The 12,153-nt window shown below is 34.0% G+C and overlaps 1 pseudogene; it reads right to left on the bottom strand.

The window, feature by feature from the left end:
• LOC106300311 overlaps nt 1-847 on the bottom strand; it is a 24,204-nt pseudogene extending 23,357 nt beyond the window's left edge.
• Nucleotides 848-12,153: the final 11,306 nt, after the last annotated feature.

Raw genomic sequence — 12,153 nt, 5'->3', positions numbered from 1 at the left:
CCCCCCCCCAGTTTAACTCAAAGCTTCAGAAAGCAGGGGAGTTCGATTTCGAACTAAATTGGGTTTTGAACTAAATTGGGTTTTATTGTTTGATATAAAACAATTAAAAATCAAAAGATTCAATATAAAAGAGTCCATGATCCAGTAAACCATCTTTACATCTTTTGGAGATATCGGAGCTTGGCCAACTGGGGTGGAAGTTTCCCTGGAAGACTAAGGGTCTTGAGTTCTCTGTATTTGTCAAATTATAAAAAATATTTAAACTGAGAAAAAATATTGAGCTCTAAAGAGTAGAAGAGACAGGATAACACTCACATGACTTTAATATGACAAGTCATGTTGTTGTTGAAGCTACAGTCACAGACAATGCTGTTATTTTTAGCGGAATTCAATAAAACGTCCTGTTTTTCTTGTATGATCATTAAAGTTCGTATGTTGCAAGGATCTTCAGCACTCAAGTTCAATCTTTTGATACCAAGTGTAGTAGCTATCTCCTTTAGTGCGTTCACTGCATTAGTATATGAAAAACATTGGTTATATATAAAACATACATAAATTGACTGGCGGTTTTTCTCATACATTCATCTGGGTGAAGAGATTGCGAAGCGGCCGATGTTGATAGAGTTGTGAGGAAGCATGTAATGATGACGAATAAGAGAATAAAAATCGAGAAGATGATCGACATCTCGTTGATTCTTTGAGTGTATTTGGTTGGTTAATCACACTGTTCTCATTAGCACGCGGTTCATTAGTTACTTATATAATATATATAATATTGTTATTGATATTTGTGTATAGGTTTTATTGGGTTGGTTGTGTAGAGAAAGTAGAGACGTAAATGTTGATGTCAGAAGTTTCAGTGCTGAATAGGGAGATTCATGAATGCTTGATGTGTCATGTCTCCTTCTGTGTTCGTTTGGGCTCAGACAACGCTGCAGGTACGACTACTATATCCCTTTCAAAAAAGATAGATGTTTTAGAAAAACAATTGTTTTATAAAAATAGAAATTTTGTATTTTTTATGCAAAAATTATAAATTTCAAAAAAATTAATTGATTTTATTGTATTACTATTAATTAAAAGATATTGAAAATTAAAAAAATGCAGAAAGCGATACGTCTACTAATAATATCAATCTCAATTAATTCATAAAGACATGTCTTTTCATTTTAATTTTGCTCATGACTGTTTAAGGTACATTTTCATTTATATCCGTTTAAGGTACCTTTTCGTTTATAACTGGTTTTATTTTTAAATTGCATTTTTTTTTATGTTTTTCAACATATATTATGTTCTTTTGTTTATTATCACTTTTGACTTGAAAATTTTCATCTTTATCTTATGTCTTTTTAAGTCTATATATTTTATCATTTCGTTTATAATTACTTTGTTTTTAAATTGTATTTTTTTTTATTTTCACATATATAATGTTCTATCGGAGATTTAAGTGAATCGGTGTAACCATTTAAATAAATCATTGCAATTGTTTAGATGAACATTTACAACTGTTTAATTGAACTATTACGACCTTTCATGATTAACCATTGTAAGTTTTGGTGTTCAATCATTGCAACATTTAGTTACAAACCATTGTAATTCGATTAACCATTGCAATATTTTGTAGTTAACCATTGCAATCTTTGGTCTCTACATATAGTAGTTGTGAGCAATGAAAAAATCAAACAACAAAAAAATACCGGAACAAAGAAAAAATTAGATAAAAAGGAGAAAGATTCACTACTCCAAAAGATCATAAAATATTTTTGGAGAAACACATATAAAACTTGGAAACTTTGTTTATATCTTTTGTATATTTTCTTAAAAGAAAAGGTAGATTTATTTGTCTTATCCTACAAAAATATTTCATCAAACTCAAGACTTGACAATGGTCAAAATATTTTTTAGCAAAAATCTTTAATCTTCAAATGCTAATCAATTATGGTGCAGAAATGCATGTGTGGCAAAAGGATTTATTAGAAGGAGATGAAGAGGGGCAAGATACAATTAAAAGACATCAATTTGGGACACACCAAATCAATTGGTATTTATCAATCATATTATTAATTTACTGGAAAGTTACAAATTCATTACAATTATGAAATTCATATTGAAAAATGAAAATAATCTCGTAAAGACATAGAGTTCCAGCAAAAGAAATCGGTGAAATTTTTTAAAACAAACTCGTGGTTCATTTCCGAATGATAATTAATAATGGTGTTTTATTATTTTCTAATACAACAAATTTCCATTTCTATAATCGTTAACAAATTATATTTCTTCAACCTTAAAAAGTTTATAAACATTGAAAAAGTTGGTGTTTATGAATATAATAAAAATGGCATTATTAAAATGATTCTTAAGATCAGTTACAAAAAATGATTCTTAAGATACATAAAGTATCTATCTATAAATATAAAGTTGATTTTTTCCCTTCTTCTGACAAGTGGCAGAGGGGTTTTTCGACACTTGTCATCCATGTATTTTTTTTACATTTTAGGTCTTTTTTTCTTTTAGATTATTGTAATTTAGCCAAATACTTTCTAATTATGCACCATCTAATCCTTTTCGCACTAACTATTATCGTACGAAGTTTGATAATCTATTTTATCTAATCTATTAAAACAGAGCCGTATTTGAATTTTACCTTGGCATGTTTTTTTTGGACTTCTTAGACATGTTGTGACTAAATATAAATACATGTTTCAATTTATAAACCAATATATTAATAACATCTCTTTTATTAAAATAAAAACATAACATTCTCTAAACCTTTCATTAGGAATAACATTATGTATAGTTGACAATTGAAATCTAATTCATATTCGACTACAACAAACCCTAATCCAAATAGACCACAGTAGAATGGAATTAAATAAATTGGAGAAGTCTGTGGTGACGAACCCAGACTACCCTTCTCTGCAATTCCAACATGTAGTTTTGTGTTCCAACGATTATTGAATTCTTTTTTCTCTTATGGGTTTGATCTGTTCATAAAAAGAAAGTGTGAAACCTAATTCGACACAGATTTTGTATCTGTGGGATAATGATGGAGATTCGGAGAAAGAGGTGGAGCATTAACGTATTCTAATTTCGGTGTTAGGCATGGGGAGTTCGTCCGAAGCTTCAGGAAGATAGGTCATCACTTTCTCCTTATCAACTTCATATTCTTCTTTCTTATACACTAAAAACGACAAAAGAAATCATTGAGATACTGCAGTTTGAGAAGCATCAGGATAGACCGACTTGATAAGAACGATATTGACTCGGATAAGCTCTAGCCCATGTATCAGCAGCACTGCACACAAGCCATCACTCTCTTTTGGCTCAGGATCTCAACTCTTCTCATTCGGCCATTTTAGAAGCTACTCCATGTCAGCTCTTCCGGCTTCGAACACTGCACCAGTTACTGGACCCATAAAAACCCAAAGCTCTAAACCATCATTTGATCATGAAGATTAGGACAATTACTCAGGTCAAAACATTACGAAATGGTCAGAAGTCTGGGACATAAGAGCTCTTATCTTTTTGAGGTGTCCCATTGGAGCGGGATATATTCTAAGTTCGTCGTGGACTTGAAGGCATCTGCATTCCTGATAGAAGATGGAGGAGGAAACTTGAAATCATTCAGCCTATTGATTTCAATTTTTTGCAGCTTATTGTAATACAGATGATCTTCTTTGCATTCAGATAAAGGTGTGTCTCTGCAGCGCTGTTATGCATTGGTGTTACTGTGGTTTATTAATTTATGGACTTAATTTTAGATTTAATTTTTTGATTGGCAGAATGTTGCTCCTACACACACTCCAAATATTATAATAAACATCAACGCCATAAAAATTGTTTTCGAAGACAAGGCAGGGAAGAGTGCTTCTCCTTCTTTCAGTGGCAATTGCATGTATTGAAGCTGGAAACGAGCACAATTTGCCGAATTTAACTCTTAGTTTAGTTTGAACAACCGGTAGGTTTCAGAAGTCAATCAATAATGTGAAGTAATAAAAAATATCTCCCGTAGTATGTAGCACTGAGTACTTGGGTAGTAAACATTAACGATGGGAAGTAATAGTTCTTTTTTTCTATTTCTAATGAGTTAGATCACCTTGGACCATCGTTAACCCCAGTCTCTCAACTGGGATTTTTACCTTTGGTTAAGACGGTTCTTAGTTTTTCTTAGATTTTAACTAAGAAAAGCTAAAAACCGTCTCTTAAATAAGAGATATAAGAGCCGTCTCTTACCCGAAAAATGTAAAAAATCAAAAACAAATGTCAAATCATGAGTTAAAAACCCCGGCTAAGAGACCGGGGTTAATCATGCCCTTATGGTACTTTTTTTGTCAACAATTACTGTACTTTAAACATAATTATTTTGATATAAATTCTCTATAAGTTATATTAACTGCCAAAAAAATAACTTGCAGTTAAGTGTGGTGTAAAATCAAAATTTAAATTGAATGGCCACCACAACAAATCAACACAACTATTATTTACAAAATATAACAAACATAATTTACTTTTTCATAAGGAAACAAATCTTTATAAATGAAAAACACTTGTGGGCTCGCGGGTCCGACCATAGAATTTTTCCCCCATATATACCTTGCATATATATTTCATAAATATTTATCTTACATGATTTTATTAATTTTAAATTAAGATTTGAATCAAAGATTAAGATATATTCTTCCTACAAACATATTAAAAATATAAGTAAGTAATTTCAACAACTACCAATATATAGCTATTTATTACCAAAATATAGCTACCTAATCCTTATTAAAATTAAAATATTTTCTATTTCAAAATGATATTGATATTTCTGATTATAATTGTTGAATATACAACTTATCTTTGTCACATAAAGATATAAAATTAGCATATGTTTTTTGACGTGATATATAACTTTGAGATATACTGCATATTTAAAATATAAAGACATTCATTAAAAAAAAAAAAAAAAATGTAACCGAAAATTTAACAACCAAATGAAGATAAAAAATTGCATATCCATATTCAGACCCACGCCATTTGAATTGAATTCGAAAATTATTCAAAAATCTTTCGGGTGCCTAATATTATTATTGGAACCAGACCAAAATAACTAAACCCAAATTCATAAATAACCAAACGGTTCTATATTTCTTGAACCGAACACAAAAAGCCACAACTGATCGGAACCAAACTGAAAACCAAAAAATACAATCTAGAAGTAAGCTGAAAACTGAATTCTGTGTATAAACATATTAGTGAACAAACATGTATATTAGTGAATTTGTTAACAAAAATTACTCCGCGCTTTGAAAGCGCGGGTTACTATCCTAGTTTATTATAGTAATTTAATGTGTTTTCTTAATATGTGTGAAAATGCTAGAAAGTTTATCTTTGTGAAACGGATGGAGTATTATTCAATTGGTTTTTATGCATTTGTTGTATAGCATATTCTTTAAATGCTTCAGTTTTGATAAAAAAAAATCTTTAAATCTTTAATTTATTGTTGTTAAGTTAGTTATAAAAATTAGAAGTTTGTTTACTCAATTCCTTATATCGGTATATCTAAAGAGATGACGACATTCTCAACGAATTACTAGTATCAAGTGTATACAACTTCGGTACATAACAGTCGTAGTGTTTTTCTATTCACCTAAAGTAAACATAACAATAAGGTAAAGACTTAAGTTTATTGTCACTATGAGTATGTAGGAGATGAAACACCCAAACCCAAGAAAAAAAAACTTTAGACTCTTGACCAAATCTTCTTTTCTTCTTATGCAGATTCTCCTTTTATCTCTTCATGTTTCTTGCCTGTCTCTCTAATCTCTAATTTATGTGTTAAACTGCCAATAATTAGGTTATTAAGCTTATATAGTATCTCTTTTAAACCTTGGGCTTAAAAACAATGAGGTAAAATTGGCCTTGTGCAACACCAGTTGATCGATCCACAAACTGGATCGATCGATCCAACCTTTGAGTTGTCCGAGGAGTAATCCGTCAAGTGCTTTGAATCTCTCGGTGAAATCATCTTTGATCGATCGATCCATCAACCTTGATCGATCGATCTAGCGAGACCATTGCCCATATTGAACAAATCTCCACTTTCGGTGTTGGTCACTTGTGCTTGCGACTCCTTGTAGATGATTTTTCATATCCTCCATCACTGTCTCTCTATTGAATAATCCGTGCAAACCTTCCAGCTTCATCACCTGAAAATAACCACGTCACCTTTAAAATCTCTAAAATTAATGATTTTCTGTGGTACATGAAAACTTTCCATAAGAGCAAAAATTTAAATGTATTATTACCTGTTTTATTAATATGTTTTTAATTTTTCTTTTATTGATTTAAGTGTTTGGTTGTCTGAGTTTGAGTTTGAATAGTTAAGGGGTTATAATGTGAAAACAACAACTGCCATCCCGTCATATAAGGGACCATGTGTCCGACTCTTTATCGTAGTCATTACGCTCAATCCAACTCTCACTGCAGCTAATATCAGCCGTTCAAGTTAAAGATATATGAGTTAAGGGGTTATAATGTGAAAACAACAACTGCCATCCCGTCATATAAGGGACCATGTGTCCGACTCTTTATCGTAGTCATTACGCTCAATCCAACTCTCACTGCAGTTAATATCAGCCGTTCAAGTTAAAGATATATGAGCTAATCTGATAAACCATAAGTCCATGTTTTTTTCACTGATCCATAAGTCCATGTTACGTCTACTGTTATGTCCATTTTATATATGATTTAAATACTTTTAATAAGATCTCTATTTGGAACGTCTTAAGCGTTTCTCAACTGCACCAAATGGACTTTGGTTCATGATAGGTGATTTTAGTAAAATAACTGATCATAGAGAAAAAGAGGGAGGCATGAGGCGTTCATATAGCTCTTTCTTACCTTTCAAGCAGATGCTGAGTGATTATGGCATGCTGAAATTCTCATTTACTGGGAATATGCTTTCTTGGGTTGGGAAAAGATCAGGAGGGACAACTGTTAGATGTCGATTGGATAGATCAGTGGAGAATACGGATTGGCATGAAAAGTTTCCTGATACAGCTATTATGTACCTCAGGCTTTGGGGCTCAGATCATCGTCCGGTCCTAGCGGATATTCACACAAAACCACTGAAGAAAAAAAAAGAAATTCAAATTTGATAAACGTTGGTTGGATAATGAATAACTAAGGCAAGTCATTCTAGAAGGATAGAAGTCAGAGGATCTGCTTCCTGAAGCGAATATAATGGAACATATTGCTAGTTGTCAAAAATCTTTGACCCAATGGAGGAGACAAAACAATGTGAATTCAGAAAAGCTAAGAAAAAGGTGGAAGGTCTATATTCGAATGATGATGCTACTTCCGAGGAAATAGCAAATGCTCTAAAGGAACTATCTACTACTCTTAATGCATAAGAGATGTTTTGGAGACAAAAAAGTAGGGTTCCTAGTTGGCGGTAGGAACTCAAAATACTTTTATGCGCTAGTGAAGCAAAGAAGAGCAAGGAATATGATCACACAACTCCTAGATGAAAATGGAAATGTGGTGGAGGATGAGGAAGGACTAGTAGCCATTGCTACTAGCTATTTTAGGCAAATATTTGAGTTTTCCAACCCTGAGGACATAGCTGATGCGCTAGCAGAGGTCTCGACAACGATTACTGGGACAATAAATGAGGATATTACAACACCAATAACTGAATGGGAGGTTAAATTAGCACTTTTCGCGATGCACCCAGAAAAAGGCCATGGGCCAGATTGAATGACAGCCCTCTTTTACCAGAAATTTTGGGATATTGTCAAAGAAACTTAACTCGTATGGTTAATCAATTTCTTTTTGAAGGAACAATGGTGCATGGCCTAAATGATACCAATATCTGCCTAATCCCTAAGACGACTAAGCCCAATGAGATGTCAAAGTTTAGGCCTATCAGTCTATGCAATGTCAGCTATAAAATAATATCTAAGATCTTATGCCAAAGATTAAAGAAGATTCTTCCACAACGGATATCTGAAACCCAGTAAGCTTTTGTTGCTGGAAGACAGATCCCAGATAATATTATAATAGCTCAGGAGATGCTCCATGCGCTGAGAACCAAGCTAGGTGGAAGAGTTAAGAGAAATGGCTATAAAAACGGACATGAGTAAAGCATCTCATAGGATGGAATGGTCATTCATTGAGGCTGTCAAGCGGAAGATGGGTTTTTCAGAAACATGGATTGATTTGTTTATGAGATGCATCACCTCGATCAAGTATAAAGTTCTCATGAATGGAGAACCAAGGGGAAATATTGTCCCAGGAAGAGGTTTATGTCAAGGAGATTCTATGTCTCCTTTAATATTTATTCTATGCACGAAAGCGCTCGCTAGCCTTCTTAATCATGCAGAGAACCAAGAGAAGATAAAGGGGATGCAAGTCGCACGCGCTAGCCCCTCGGTATAACACCTTCTCTTTTCTGATGATAGGTTTTTCTTCCGTAAGGCGGAGCCCCATGAATGTGAAGAAGTTATGAAAGTAGTCAAGACATATGGGCAAGCATCAGGTCAATGTATTAACTTTGATAAATCCTCATTACTCTTTGGTAAGAGGATTCCAGAAAATGATCGACAGTTGATTAAAGATACACTTGGTATACAAAACGAAGGGGGAATGGGCTCCTACTTAGGAATCCCAGAGGATATTAGTGGCTCCAAGTGTAAGCTATTCGCTTTCTTAAAAGAAAAGCTATTACATAGAGTGAATGGTTTGACTGGTAGATGTCTAACAAAAGGAGGAAAGAAAGTTTTAATTAAATCTATTTTGCTGAATCTTCCGACATATGTCATGTCCAGTTTCTTGCTTCCTTTGAAGATATGTGAGAACCTTGCAAGTTCAATCGTACAATTCTGGTGGAGCTCAAAACCACCAAAACGAGGAATTCACAAGGAATTCACTGGGCTAAATGGGAAAAGATGTGTGCACCTAGAGAGGAGGGTGAAATGGGTTTTCGCATGATCCATGAATTCAACCATGCTATTTTAGCGTAGCAGCTTTGGCGTCTTGTTCAATTTCCAGATTCATTAGTGGTGACAGTTCTTCGGGGAAAATACTATCGCCTGACTTCGCCTTTGCGAATTGGCACAGTGGATAACCCGTCTTATGTGTGGACGAGTATTATAGCGGCAAGGAAGCTATTACTTTTTGGTATCATAAACAAAGTGCACTCAGGCTATGAAACTAATGTTTGGCAGGATCCATGGATTCCCTTAACACCAGCAAGTACGGCTCGGCCCAGGGTCCCAGTAGTACATCCAAAGATGATCGTAAGTAGTCTGATTAATTTTGAATCAAAGGAGTGGGATGCGCGATTACTGGAACAATATGTAGCCCAAGAGGACATACCGATGATTCAGAGTTTGGCCATAAGCCCTACTTATCGACGTGATACCTTTTGTTGGAGCCACACCAAAAATGGTCAGTATATAGTCAAATCTGGATATTGGGTAGCTACAAATATACTAATAGATGATGAGGAAAAATAAGTTCTAGAGCCAGTATAACCAAACTTCAAGCCTTTTCTTGGAAAGTGAATGCACCACAAAAGATTTGTCATCTTATATGGCAATTGATTTCAGGACAGGTAGCAGTCACAAGGAATATGGTACGTCAGAATATGCATGTGATAACTACTGCTCAAGATGTGGAGAGCCATAAGAAACTGTTACTCATGCGATCTTCGAATGCCCACCGGCCTTACAAGCATGGGCATTATCATCAACACCGTCAAGCTCTCAAACCTTCCCTATCTCGAGTAACTACGCCAACATGAACTATCTATTTTGGAGGAAAAATAGTATTATGGAGCCAAAAGATGATATAGACATTTATCCTTGGATAATTTGGTACATTTGGAAGGCTAGGAATGATAAACTATTCAAAGGTATAGATAGAGACCCATTTGTGCTAATCAGGTATGCAGAGAGTGAGTGCCAGCCATGGTACAATGCAAAGGATACTATACCTGCTCTTCCTTAGGCGCAAATTGTTGAAGAAACACAAGCCTTAAGTTTGGGTAATATTTGTATAGTGGATGGTTCATGGATATCCACGGATCAATTCAGCGGAATTGGATAGGTTTGGAAGGATAGCATGGGAAATATCCAACTTATGGAGAGACAGAACTTAAGGAGGCTTGAGACATCACTACACTCGAAACTGGAAGTGCTGAGATGGGCAATGGAGAGCATGCTACAACATTCGACCTGTCAGAGATTTGAGACAGATTGCAAGGACCTTATTGCAATGATAGCGGATCCATAAGCTTGGCCAAGCTTTTCATCTGAGCTGGAGGTCATTCAAATTCTCCAGATGTGTTTTCTAGAATTTAAGATCAGCTATATCCCAAGGGCGCAGAATGAAATTGCTGGTTCGCTAGCTAGGAATGTCCGTTCTTTTCATAGATCTCTTTGCTTTATTGGTTGTTCTATTCTGGTCTGGTTACCAAGACCACCTCAAATTTGAGTAATAGAATAACCATTTGTTACAAAACAGAAAAAAAAAAAATCTCTATTTGTAATTTTATTTTTGTCGTTTTTCATAATATAATATGATAAATAAAGATTAATAATATATAATGACTCTAATTAACATGATAAATTTACTATGTTATCAGCAACAAAATAATAGTCCCTTCAGATCAGTTCCAGCAACCATTTCATAGGTATCGATGAACTAAAACTACTAGGAATTGAATAAGATCAAAATCTACATTAAGCGGATATTGTTGCCATTTAAAACAGCAACGATTTTGACTACCATGAGTTTATGGAAATCTTACTGAATAAAATCAACGTTAATAAACAGAACCTTACATCCCTTATATTGCTGGAAGTGAATTAGACATCTGACCTAACAGGGATAAAATAAATGGACCACTATTTGCCGAAATAAATATGGCTAAATGTTCAAAAAAACATGTGGCTATGTTTATTTTAACAGTTTACTAGATCCTGCCGGCGCGGATATGAATTTTCAGTTTTAAATTATTTATTTTATTAAATGATGTATTTGTAATATTCGTTCATATTATATTCATTAAGTAAATATTTTTTTTTGCATCTTAAACTATCTATTTTTTTACGAATGTGTGATATCATAATTTGTGACAAATAAAATATATAATCGGAAAAACGTTCAACCCAAAGATTTTACGAAAAGAACGTTTCACGAATAAACATCGGCATAATAGGTTTCATAATGTTTGTTCGGGAAGATTTATGTGAAACAAATGTCTTCATGAGTGAAGATTTGAAAGTCTAGAGGATACCATCAAACATTTTTTATGGCTGGAAAAAATAATTTCGTTACTCATTATTGCCATTGGAAGAAGACTCAAGTGAGTCTATGTCAGGGTAGGAGTTTTCAAGGCTCCTAAGACAAATGTTGTAGTATAGTGATTGTCGAACTAGTTCTGAGGGATATCAAAGCACTGAGAATGCAAGTACTCACTTAATCTAAGTGCAACCAATGATTTAGATGGGTTTTAAGCTATGACTAAAACTAGAAAACAATAACAGAATGATACTTTCTTGACTAAGCGAAAAGAGAACTCATAGGCATAGGGATTAGACCTTGGGTGATCAAGTATCGAACTAAGGATGACAAATGATCAATCAAACTATCAACCTTAAGCCTAGACACAATTCTAAGCAAGCTCTATGTCTAGATGAATGCTCATTTGCTAACATATCTCAAACATCAAATGTCTTTGGTTGAATAATATGAAAGCAATCATTACTAACAAGTCTATTAGCTATCTTAGCATCTTTAACAACAAATGTCTTTGGCAAAGTATGCTAAAAGCTAAGAAGAGTTGTCTCGGGCATTTCCTCGAACACCTTTCGGGGGGGAAATGCCTAAGGTTCAACTACTCAGTGGCCAACTCAGAAGATGCTTTATGCTCACTCTACTAGCAAGGAAATATGAATGATCTACACTAAAACATCCTAGAACTAACCTAATCACCCTTAATCTCCCTAACCCATGAATTCAAAAAGGTGATTACTCACTAATCTCCATGATTCCTCTTAAACACATATTGGATTTCAGATTAATCATGTAAAGAAATAGATAAGAAATCAACAAGAACACAAGAACATAACAATCAAAAATCCAAGAGATGAACTTCTC

Source organism: Brassica oleracea, chromosome C6, assembly GCF_000695525.1.
Source record: "Brassica oleracea var. oleracea cultivar TO1000 chromosome C6, BOL, whole genome shotgun sequence".
Classification (NCBI taxonomy): domain Eukaryota; kingdom Viridiplantae; phylum Streptophyta; class Magnoliopsida; order Brassicales; family Brassicaceae; genus Brassica; species Brassica oleracea.
This window is presented reverse-complemented; position numbering and strand designations above follow the sequence as displayed.